Source organism: Harpia harpyja, chromosome Z (genome assembly GCF_026419915.1).
Source record: "Harpia harpyja isolate bHarHar1 chromosome Z, bHarHar1 primary haplotype, whole genome shotgun sequence".
NCBI classification, from domain to species: Eukaryota; Metazoa; Chordata; class Aves; order Accipitriformes; family Accipitridae; genus Harpia; species Harpia harpyja.
In genome coordinates, this window is record NC_068969.1 from 61,143,430 (window position 1) to 61,154,711 (window position 11,282).

Genomic DNA, 11,282 nt, shown 5'->3' on the forward strand with positions numbered 1-11,282 from the left:
TTGTAAATTATGTGCTCTTGTTGATCTTAAGCAAGAGAAAAACAGGGAGAAAGTGTGTAAGCATGGCAAAATTATTGAAGATTAGTATAAAAATACCATGAACGAGTAAAAATGGAAAGTCAGAAAGGTCAAGATCCAAAATGAGATTAAATTAGGAACATGAAAGGCAATGAGCATTTTCTGTTGTTTTATTGGGAAGAGTAGGAATATCAAGGAAAGTATTGAAGGACTGGAGTGCTTAGAGGATTGTGTGAAGTAACGTCTAAGCTGTCACTGGCTTTTTCTGATAATTAACAGAGGATGTTCTGAGGTTCTGAAATGCTGGGAAAAGGTAGATGTAATGATTCATTCAGCAAAAGAGAACAAAGGAAGAACTGGAGAATTCCACAACAGACTGCTTTAAATATAGCTTCTACAAAAATACAGGAACAAACATGTTTCTGTAAATAACTAGAGGACATACGTAAGAGCAAGTGTGGTTTTGTCAAGAGCAAACTCTGTCATACCGGCATAATTTCCTCCATGTCAGAGTAAGAAGACTGTGGACAGAAGGAAAGTAACAACTGTCACAGCTCTTGACTGATGAGGAAATGACACACAAGATATTCTGTCTCTTAAGGTGAGGGCTTAGATGAAACAGTTAAAAGGTGGTGGCAAATCTATTTGGAAGATGAAGAGTGGTTAGTAGCTTACTAATGAAATGTAAGAACTTCTTGAGTAGGATTCTCAGTGGAGGCTGTATTAGATGTAGAACATCTCAGTATTTCCACTGATGGGTGGAAAAATGCATATTAAGCCAGCGTATGAGCCACAGTCAGGTGTCTGTAAATGTGAGCACCAACTTAAAACTAAATTGCAGACAGTAGTGTACAGAAGAGGACTAGAAATCACCAAGGATGCATGGAAAGACCTATTTATGTGGAGGACAGTCACCTGGTGAATTCATGGGGATGAGTCACTATCTGGGCTTATCACAGGCTGAACATATGTCAACACTACCAGGCAGGAGGACGTGTACATCCATTAGGATGAACCTTCTATTGTGTAACAGATTATGCCAGTTGTACTAAACAGATATGTCACCCGGAAGACAGTGGGAAAATGTGACCTCTGAGGAAAGACTGAGGTTTGTCATGTCTCTTTTGAGTCATCTCTTTCCTAAAGAATACAGTCCCCAATTTTATAAAAGGCTACTGCTAAGAAAAAGGGAACAGTCTGTTCTCCATAGTCATGTAGGACAGGAGATTTCAGATCTGCACTGAAAGGGCTTCCACAACAGTGGGAAGAGATGGCTCTCACCTTATCTTAGATACCCCTGGAAACAGAGACACCATTCTTTTTCCCAGTGAACACCTCTTGTCAAAAGTGATACACAAGTAATGACACCAGCCTGCTGGAAGTGGTATGGACAGACAACTTCTTACAGCTGGAGGGAAACCCATTTTTCTGTGGGTCCAGCCTCCCACAGTCCATGGCCTCTCAGACCAGTTATATGTGAGGAAACCATTGCTTGGACACCAGGAAAAACTTCATTTGCAACAGTGTAAACCTGCCTGATGGGAGTAATTTTATTGATGATTAAGGCCCAATGAAAGCCAGAGGCATCCTTCTGCCTTCCAAAGCCTGCACCCCAGTATCAAACTGGGCCCTTCCAATGTGCTGTAAAGTACAAGCCTTGTTTCATCCAACAATGATGGGGAGGGAAAAATACTGGGTAAAATAAAACCAATTTAAAAACTTGCCAGGGGACTAAAGCATTCTGGATTCTGGTATCCCAAAGGAATGAAGTTTCCTATCACCTGGACTTTGAAGGAGGTCTGAAGTGTAGCTCCTCTTACAGTTGAGCATACTGTGCCCTGGCAGTTTTTCTGATCTAGTGGACTTTCCTTGTGCCAGGTTAGATTTATGGCATGAGATAAGGTCTCCTGGGAGCTCATAGCCACTTCCCTGAATTATTTCAATGTCCAGGAATCAGGCTGTGTATGAAATGGATATTACAGCACAGAGCTATACAGTCGGAGGAGGTACTCAGGATGCCCCATGTCTGAACAGAAGGTCCTTTGGGCTTGGTAACATATGGTGTTTTCCAAGCTGTATGGCTTCACTCTTTATGTATAAGCTGACATAAATGGGTTTGGTGGCTGTATTAAGGAGTATGCAAATTGCTGGATGTGCTTTTGGCTTGTGATTTGGAAGCTGAAAAATTGCAAAGGGGTGAACTATTCATATTGAATCAAAGTTGGCACTCTTTTGGATCCAAATCTCCCAGATATTCACACTTTGTTTGGTATGAAATGTTCTGTTCAGTTCAAGATAAATGTTTTTGTTTTGAAACATTTGTAAGAAAAACAAGCAGTGTCCAACAGTGACACTCCAGGGTCAACATATGAAAGATCCAAGCTCAGTTCCTTCCTCTGCATGCAGGATTTGAAACTTAACAAGAAGATTTCCCCTTGTTAAGGGGAAAGAATAAAGGTCATAAAGTACTGAAGTTTATAGCTGCAGAAGTGGAGAAACTGAGGCAATATTGGTTAAGCCAAGCCAGGGCTGTATAACTGCAGTGCAGTTGAAACCCCATAGGAATGGCAGGTGGAAATCTAAATCATCTGTGTAAAGGAAGCCAGCAGTGCCAGAGCAAACCCCTTGGAGAATGGTGGTGGACTGACATACCCAGAATTTAAAGCATGGTGCAAAGGCTGCAGGTGTTCCCTAGGCCTTCAGGGAAACTTAGGTGGCTCCATGAAAGACATTGCTGGCATACCAATGATAACTGAGGTGGATACAGTCTAAGCTTGCAACAGGATAATGCTGTTTGTTTGGACTTAGGCAGACAATGGAGGATTTTGGAGGAGGATGAGGTTGCTATTTTAGGAAACTTGCACTAGGCTGTCACACAGCATAATAATAACTGAGCACGTGTGGTTGCACACATTTGTTTTTAATAGCTTTAAAACTGAATTGCAGAGTTGGCATGAGACTTCTGCTTTGTTGGGTGTTGGTGGATGTCCTTTAAACAGTGTTTCAAATGGAAACCTCAAATGCTTAAGCTGCCCTGAAGGCTTGGCTGGTGGCTGGAAAATGAACTGGAGTCTCTGGGAATAAAATTCCTCCCCTCCCAACAACTCATATCATAGTCTCTCCACAGTCCTAGGATGGACACTACTAAAAACTCCAATTACGAAGTAAAATCATCCAGCTGATGTGGTGCAAAACATACTGCCCAAGAGAAGCAGTACTGTTAGAGCCATTTATGTGGCTGTGTCCAAAGCAGATGGTGCAGATACTACCTGCAAAATAGAAAGGGTGACGGCAAGTGTTGGGGATGTTAGGTCTGAAGATGCTTTTGCCCCTCCTTCATGGGAACAATGTTTTCCCCCTAACCAAGGGGCTGTGGGGAGGGGAGCTGCAAGTGCCTAATTTGATTAAACATTATCCTTACAGGATGCTGTATTGACAGCTACACTCAAACCTTTCTGGCCCACTCATCCGTTGGCATAACGAGATTGCAGCTTATCTGATTTACCAAGTAATATTCTCATGCCACCTGCTTGTATCCAAGAATAAGCTTAAGTCAAAATTAGTACCTGGACACCTCTCAGAAAATTTTGCTTGCATTTTGGCCAGAATGTTGGCTCCATCTTGTCACGACCAGGTAATATCAGCCCTCCTCTTATTAATTCTCTTGGAGAATTACTTTAAAATTAGCATACTAATTTAAGTATTGCAGGTGAATTGCAGGAAACAGAGATTTGAATCTGAATGGTTCTCACAGAAAGGAGGTGGTGCTATGGACACATACATAAATACAAAGTTTTACTTTAGATAGTAGTGTGTTCTGAGTAAGCAACAATCAATAGGCATGCTGGGTTAGCTTTCCAAAATGTTTTCAAGCTCCATAAATTGATAAGACACAGAAATGTCTTCAGCTTAACATGAGGCTAGTTCTCAGTTAATTGTTTTATTTTATTTCTGAAAAACAACACAAAACAAACAAACAAAAAAACCCCAAACCAAAAAAACCAACAACCAACTCTCCTCCCAAATGCAGAATCTCGCAAACTTTTAAAATAAATGCCAGGGGGGGGTTTGTTGGTTTTGGGTTTTTTTGTTTTTTTGCTTTTTTGGTTGTTTTTTTTTTTATAATTCCCTAGTGTTCAGAGGAGGTATAAGAGCACCTGCTATACTGGAGGTACTTCACTCAAGGGAATAGTATTGCACTATTCTGCACTGCCCAGTGCTCCAGGATAAGTTCTGGGTTTCAGAAAGTGGCAGCCCTTCCCTTGCACTCTAGCACATAAGTCAGTTTGGGATTTGGCATGTCTGGCTGTTGTTTTTTGAGAGACATCTATGAGAAAAGGTATCTTTGCCACGCCAGAAGACTGGAAATGTACCTGAGTCATGAGTAAGTCCACCAGACCTGGCATGGTGATGTGCCTTGTATATGTTGTAAAAGTGCACAGATTCTCTTCCTCTTAATTTTATGTAGAGATGGCTCAGTTAAAAAAATTATGACAATACAGTGGCAATGGCAATTTCTCCAGTAAGACTACGTGAGTTAATTATCTTTCAATTGACAGATTGTATCCAAAGCTCTTAGCACAAATCACTGAACCTTGAATAAGAAGATTACTTAGTTGATCAAATGTCCTGTGAAGCTGAAGAACAAAAAAGATCATTAAACTCTTCCCAAACTCTACCATGTGCACTCCTTGTGCAACCACCTTCCCCAAATACTCTGGGCATGTAATTAAGGAAAATGTGATGGTAGGACACATGAAACTTTAATAAGGAACACTAATAACACAACCTAGGTGCTCAGATCTACCCAGAAATAGATTTGCTCTTGCAGCGTCAGGGGGAAATGATGAAGAGGAGAGAAGAGGCTCTAAGAAAAGGTTTGCATATGTCTGCAGAACAACAGGGCAGCATCCCAGATGAGTGAAGTGATTTGTGGGAAACATGGACACAATGGGAAAAAAAAGGCAGAGGATAGGATTGTTTAGCAGAAAAGAAGTGGAGCAGAGAAACTGACTCTAACTTCAAGAGTAAAGAAAGAGCAGAGAAGATGATAAAGTAGTAAGGAAGAATAAGAGGGCTATTGAGTCCATAAGAAGCTGAGGAAAAAGCCAAGGGCTGAAACCTGGGAAATAATATGGAGACCATGGAGAGTACAGTGATTAAGAAGAGTGGTGATGAGCCAGGAGGGCCATGGGGGAAAAGCCAACAGAAAATGCCCATCCATGCTTCTGGAATTGGTTATTGAGGAAAATCCTTGGGCCTCTCATCAGGGAAGATCCAGGGGACAGAAGCATTTCTGCAAGCCAGGGAGGCTGTTGCGTAGGGGTAAATCAAGGCTGAAAGGGTCCTACAGGGAGTATTTCAGAGTTTGCTTTTGGCTATTCAGATAGGAACAGGTGATGCTAAGTGATTCTCAACACAACTGCTCCAGGACAACTAAACCAGGCTGGGAAGATGCTAAGAGAAATACATGTTCAGGTGAGTTTAGAAAGAGGCTGATGGCGCACTGACATAATGAAGATGGAGGTGGCTCAGGGATAGGCCTTGCCAGGATAAGTTGACAGTGCTGGGCACAAAGATGCAATCACAGAAAGTGGCTTTAACTCAAAGGACAGACTACTGTGAAAAACTGGGGACGCAGAAGTGTGGTACTGAGTGTAGCCACCATGGATAAGAAGAGGTCAAGCCAAGAAATCATGAGAAGAAGCTGGGAGAGACTCTGTAGTCTCAGTGCACACAGCAGAACAGTGCAACATTGGCAGGTACAAGGCTACAGCAAAGAAGAAGCAAGTACTCGTATTCCAGAGACCAGCAACAGGGTTGGTCACACATGTCTTTTACTGGTCATGACAGGAATGGCCATAGCTCCCCATGGTGGGGCTGCAGGCACAGAACTGCAGGGAGTCCTGCAGAGGTTTTGACATTATTTGGGCACACTACAGTCTGTCTCCTCCTCCTTCTCTCCTTGTGGGCAGTGGGATGCTTAATGTTCAATTCCTGCAGCAGAGGTTGCTGCAGTGATGGTATTTTTAATGGGCATTAGTAACTATCTCTTTGAGGCAACACTGCAGTTTTCAGTGTTTCCAGCTTGTTGCTCAGTCTGAAGTGAATGTAAGCTTGGTCTTTGGGTCAAGTGTATTCCCATTGCAAGTTTACAGATGTGGTAACACTTTGGTACCCTGAGATTTGACTGGAACCTCTGGGCCCTTCTGTAAAATAAATTGCTTTGCTATCTGAGAGCATTCGGCTGACAAGAAGTAAGCCATGGTGAAAATGGCAAAGTTTCCTATCCATGGAAGATTTACCCTATCTCAGGTCTTGCAGCTTCAAAGAAAATCAGCTGTTTAAAGCATAAAATAAACAAAATCCTCTGTGAAAAAAAAATAGTAGTAATTTAATAATCTTTGATAGATTAGAAAAAAACTCACAGTTCTTTTCCCTTTTTGAAAGCAATATAATGAAGTCCATCCTTTTCTCCCACAAAGGAAGCAGAGATAGAAGGTGAAATGCAGCTGTATGTGAAAGCCTTTGGCTTATTCTCTAGCTCTGTGGCTCACTAATCAGCCTCACATTCACAACTGCCCTCTCCTTGGAGTGCAGAGAGGTGCTCTGACCTAAACCTTCCCTCCTTAGTCTGTTTCTGCCTTCTGTTGCAGATGGAAACTGTGTCCTCTAATGCTTACTAAGGCCAGGTGCCTGGCTAATGGCCTTTGGCTGCATGCACATAGAGATTCCCCTGGCTTTGGTAATTTGTGTTTCTGGTTTTAGCTTTTAAATCCATCATCAGGGCCAGCATGGACATCCTGGCTTATCCAGAACTACTCGAGTTCTGTGCCAGCAGTATCACTTTTTTAAAGCACCTTGAGATGCATGCCATGTAAGGACTTGTAAATATCCTGTAGGAATAATCTGGAGGCAGCACATACTGTCTGCAATATGTAATGGAGGACATATATTCTGCCATTACATCATGCTTTGCAACAAGTGAGAGCCTATAGATTTATTCCTGCATTTTTGGTGTTAAGCTGCTTTTGTTGCATGAACAGAAAAGGAACTGGACCTAGAATACTACATGCGTGATATATCCTACCTTCAGGGATATTCACAAACCCTCTGTGCCTCTTGTTTTTGCAAGGTATCCTAGGAATAACACCAGGGATTAAATAAGCCCTGGTCTGTTACCTTACTGTAAAATGTGGCAGGGGGTACTTGCTGCCTCAAGGGAACAAACCCCTTCTTCCTGCCTTCCCCTGCGAGAAGAATAGGATCAGGCCATGGAGATACCCCACAGCTGTTTTTAAGTGCAAAGACCTTAGTCCCAGGCAGCTGAACTCCCCTCATGTCTGCAGATGCCACCCTCTTTGCCCAATTTGAAAAGGCAGGCTCTACAGGCTTCCTGTGCCAAAAGGGCTGATCTCTGCCCTTGAGGAGCTGGCAGGTTGGCATGAAAAGAAAAATATTGTATCTTTAAACAAATGTTGCAACTAAAATGAATAAACCTGCCAATGTCTGCAAATGGACCCATTCCATAGTAGTAAATGCTAGATACGTATATAGATATGTCAACAGTATGCCTAGTAGTAAATAGTAGAAAACAACCACCAAAATGTCCACGTCTTTATCTGATGGTCAAAAAAGGTCTCTTTTTCATCAGTTTGTCTCAAGCCTGGATGCTTTTTTGGTGCAGAATAGCAACAGGCCATTAGGGAAACTGTCACGTCTCGGAGAGCGAAATCCAGCAGCTCACTGATCAAGCTGCAACCATTGTCCACACAGTTGTGCAGAAACCAGGACATGGCACAAAAACTGATCTGCCTCTTTGGCCGGCGAGTCACTGTGTGTTAAAATCCCACTTCAGGAGAGATTTTAGCCAGCTCTGCATTCATGCTGTGCTGCCAAGGCAGCAAGATGCTGAAGGGTTTGGGAGAGAGGCTGTAACTTAGTTTTGCTGCCAAACCCTTGACAACAGCCCTAAGAAAACGATTACCCCCAGGCTGGCTATTCATCACAGCAGAGGAGCTGAGGCTCCTCAACTCTTCCCCACTTTGAGCAGCCTCCTGTTTTCACTTGCGAACTGGGGGGACCTGTGTGTGTCTGAGATGTGCTGTGCGCACAGGAGCATGTAAGTCCCTGCTCTACCAATTGTCAGTCAATATGTTTAGCAAGAATGACACTATCATAATTCAGAAAGGAATGGTGTCTTTCAGTTTATGATGTCATTTAAAGCTGTGAGGTATTTGAATGGCACCTTGAAAGTCATAAGTCAGTGATTTATGATGCTTTTTTATCTAATGATGTAACACACCCAAGAACCTTACCCTTGAACCACAGAGGAACAAACTTCAAACGATTTCCTTTTCATCTGTATTGCATCACTCTCTTCATTGGGAAAGATCAGCATTTCTGAGCAAAAGTCACAGAAACTGAGAACCTCTTAGCCAACAGCCTTCTTGTGGTGTGCCCCTATGGGAAAGTCTTACTTCTCCTGCCTCCCACCCTGGTGAGGGAGTAGAGCAGATTATCGCTGTCCTTTCAGTCCTTGGCAGACCTGGGACTGGGACGCGGGCCCTCCAGCAATGCAGGCACATGTGTGTGACACCCCAGAAGGAAGCCCTGCATCCTCAGCAGCATGAACTAGATCTAAAGCCAGAGCAGGAAATCCTCCCGACTTACAGTGCAATAACCACTACAATGGCTGTCAAGGGTGACTCAATGCATTTACATGTAGTTGTTCTCCAGCACCCTGGTAAACAAGCCCACAACTTAATTGCCTGCTGGACAGCAGGGAACTTAATACCTGATGGAGGAGGCTATTTAGAGATCTCGTACTGTGCCATCGGCTGCTGAGCTAGCACATGTTGCTAAATCTGAGATGGTGGTGCAATTGCAGTAATTCCCAGAGCAGTTTACCCAATGCTTATTCTGATAATAAGGCAGAAGGAGGGGGGATGCTAGGGGTATGAAATCCAAAACTGCTGCTGCTGTATTTCATAGGATAGGGCAGAAGATAAGATTAATCGTCTCATCTGCATACCTGTTTTACTGCAGGCCGTTAAAACTACCAGTTAGTCTTGTGCTGAGTCCAGTACACTGAATACGTTTTATTTGGTCAGGCCACCTCTTCTATTAAAAAACAGCCAGTTTTGATGAGCAGGTCTGAACAGACCCTTGGATATCTTCTTTAACAACCAGACCCTGCAGTGCACCTTTGTTTTTATAAGAACCGTTTCATGTTACATCAAATTTAACAGGCCCAGGAATATGCTTCAGTGCTTTGATGGCTCCCTTTTTTTCCCTATGCCCAGCACAAACTGCTGTAATACTGTGAAAATGAAGGTTAGTTTGATTTTGTTTTCTTCTTGCTCCAAACAGCAGATAATGCAGTGACAGATGTTATGGTCACCAACCAAAATCTTGTGCTGTGATTAGTTATTATTAGCATGTCTCTAATCCCCAGGGGATTAAGTGGTCACCTAAGCATGGCTTCGAGTGTCACCTATGTCTCACATGGACATAAACTAATCTGTTTTGTTGGAAACAGATGAAGTGATAAGTGTTTTGAAGCCCTTCTAATTTACAGAAAATACTGCAGTTCATTCTCTCTCAAATCTCCATGTCAGGGTGGAAAAGCACACTTCTGCACTCGGATTCAGTGTCAAGGGCAAGTCCTTTGAAAATCTAGTGGGCATCTAGCCCTCAAAGACCAGTTTAAGAAGTTACTTTTTACGTCATTCTTTAAGTGGCCAAGCATTTCAAGAAATTAAATGGGCTTTCTGTTGATTATCCTTTCACTTCGGAATGAAGTAAATGCTGCTGGTGAAGAAGATGCAAGTACAAGAAGCGTGTGCCAGGGGAGCTGAAGGTAGGCAGCACAGTGTGTGTGCAAGCCTATAGGTAACGAGCTGTGCCTGAATTAACAGAGCTGGTTATCTTCATCCGTAGTGCTGGAGGCCGCCAGCCCTGTGCAATCCTTTCAGGGACACTGCTCGTCCCTGGAGCACAGTACATATGGTGAGCAGACAGCTGTCGCTGAAAGATTAGTTCAGCAAACAGCTGTTTGGCATCTTTCTAGAAAATCAGGCCAAGGGGTCCAAGAAGGATGAGGTAGATCCACATGGCCCAGGACATGAAGCAGCCGGTGGCTCATCGCAGCAGCTGGGTGTGTGCCATCTCCCCACACCTCCAGGTCTTGGTGTCCCTGGATAAACCCAGCCAAAATGCCCAGGGAGAAGAAGGGGCCATTGTGCGTAATACTGGCCAGCCCCAAATTCTTCCACCTGCCCCAAAGAAAGCCACTTACAAAGAGCCAAGAGCGCATGGCTGGGAAGGGCATGGAGGCTACACCCAGCCCCTCCATCAGATGGAGGGAGTCATGCTGTGGCACTTGCTCCTGGTCACCCCCAGCCTGGGACAAGGGTGCTCTCACCTTCCTGTCCCAGTTACTAGCAGGTCACTCCCCTCTGAACTTGCCCAGGTTGCCTTTGAAGCCACGCAGATGGTGTGAATGGGGTATGCTCAGTCCCTCTGCCAGACATGCACGTGCAAAGTATCCTTGCCTCCCTCTAAAGTGTAAGTGGAAGCTGCAGAGACCAAATCGAAGTTTCCTCTGGCAGCAAGCAAGGACTGTCTTTCCCAGATAATGGCCAACATTAAACAAGCTGCCTGGAAAGCAACACAGGTCACACCAGCTACAGGGCAAAGTTGCATGCTTCCATTTAGGAATTCCTGGGCAAGTGGTTGTAAGTGGTCTCTGCAGCAAGTCCAACACATCCAGAAGGCTTTAGCCTTTACTCTGAATGTTCAGATTGCTGGATCGGTACCAGTGGGAGAAGTAACTGCTAGTGCTGGCAACTCTTAGATGAGTGTCTGAAGTCTTCAATCTCCCAGCTGAGCCTGGGTAAAAAGACTACATGAGCAGCCTTTGCAGTTGGGGAAATTCTTTGGGCACTTGGAGAAATTGTAAGAACAGCAGGCACGTTTTGCTACCAAAAATATTTTTCTAGCCATTTCTGCCTTCTCATCTTTTTTCTGCTTTATTGTACCCCCATGGAAGGCTTCTAGGAAGAATATCTTGGGAAGGAGAGAGCTATAGTATTTATGTACCTGGAAATGTTGACAAGATGAGCTGGGAAGAATGTGTATAAAGATGTTTCAGTGCACAGGAGAACTGGGAACTCCAAGACTTTGATCATGAACATGAAGGCAAAATCTTTATTTTTGCACTTTTTTTTCCCCCAGTAGATAATACATAACATTTTTCTACT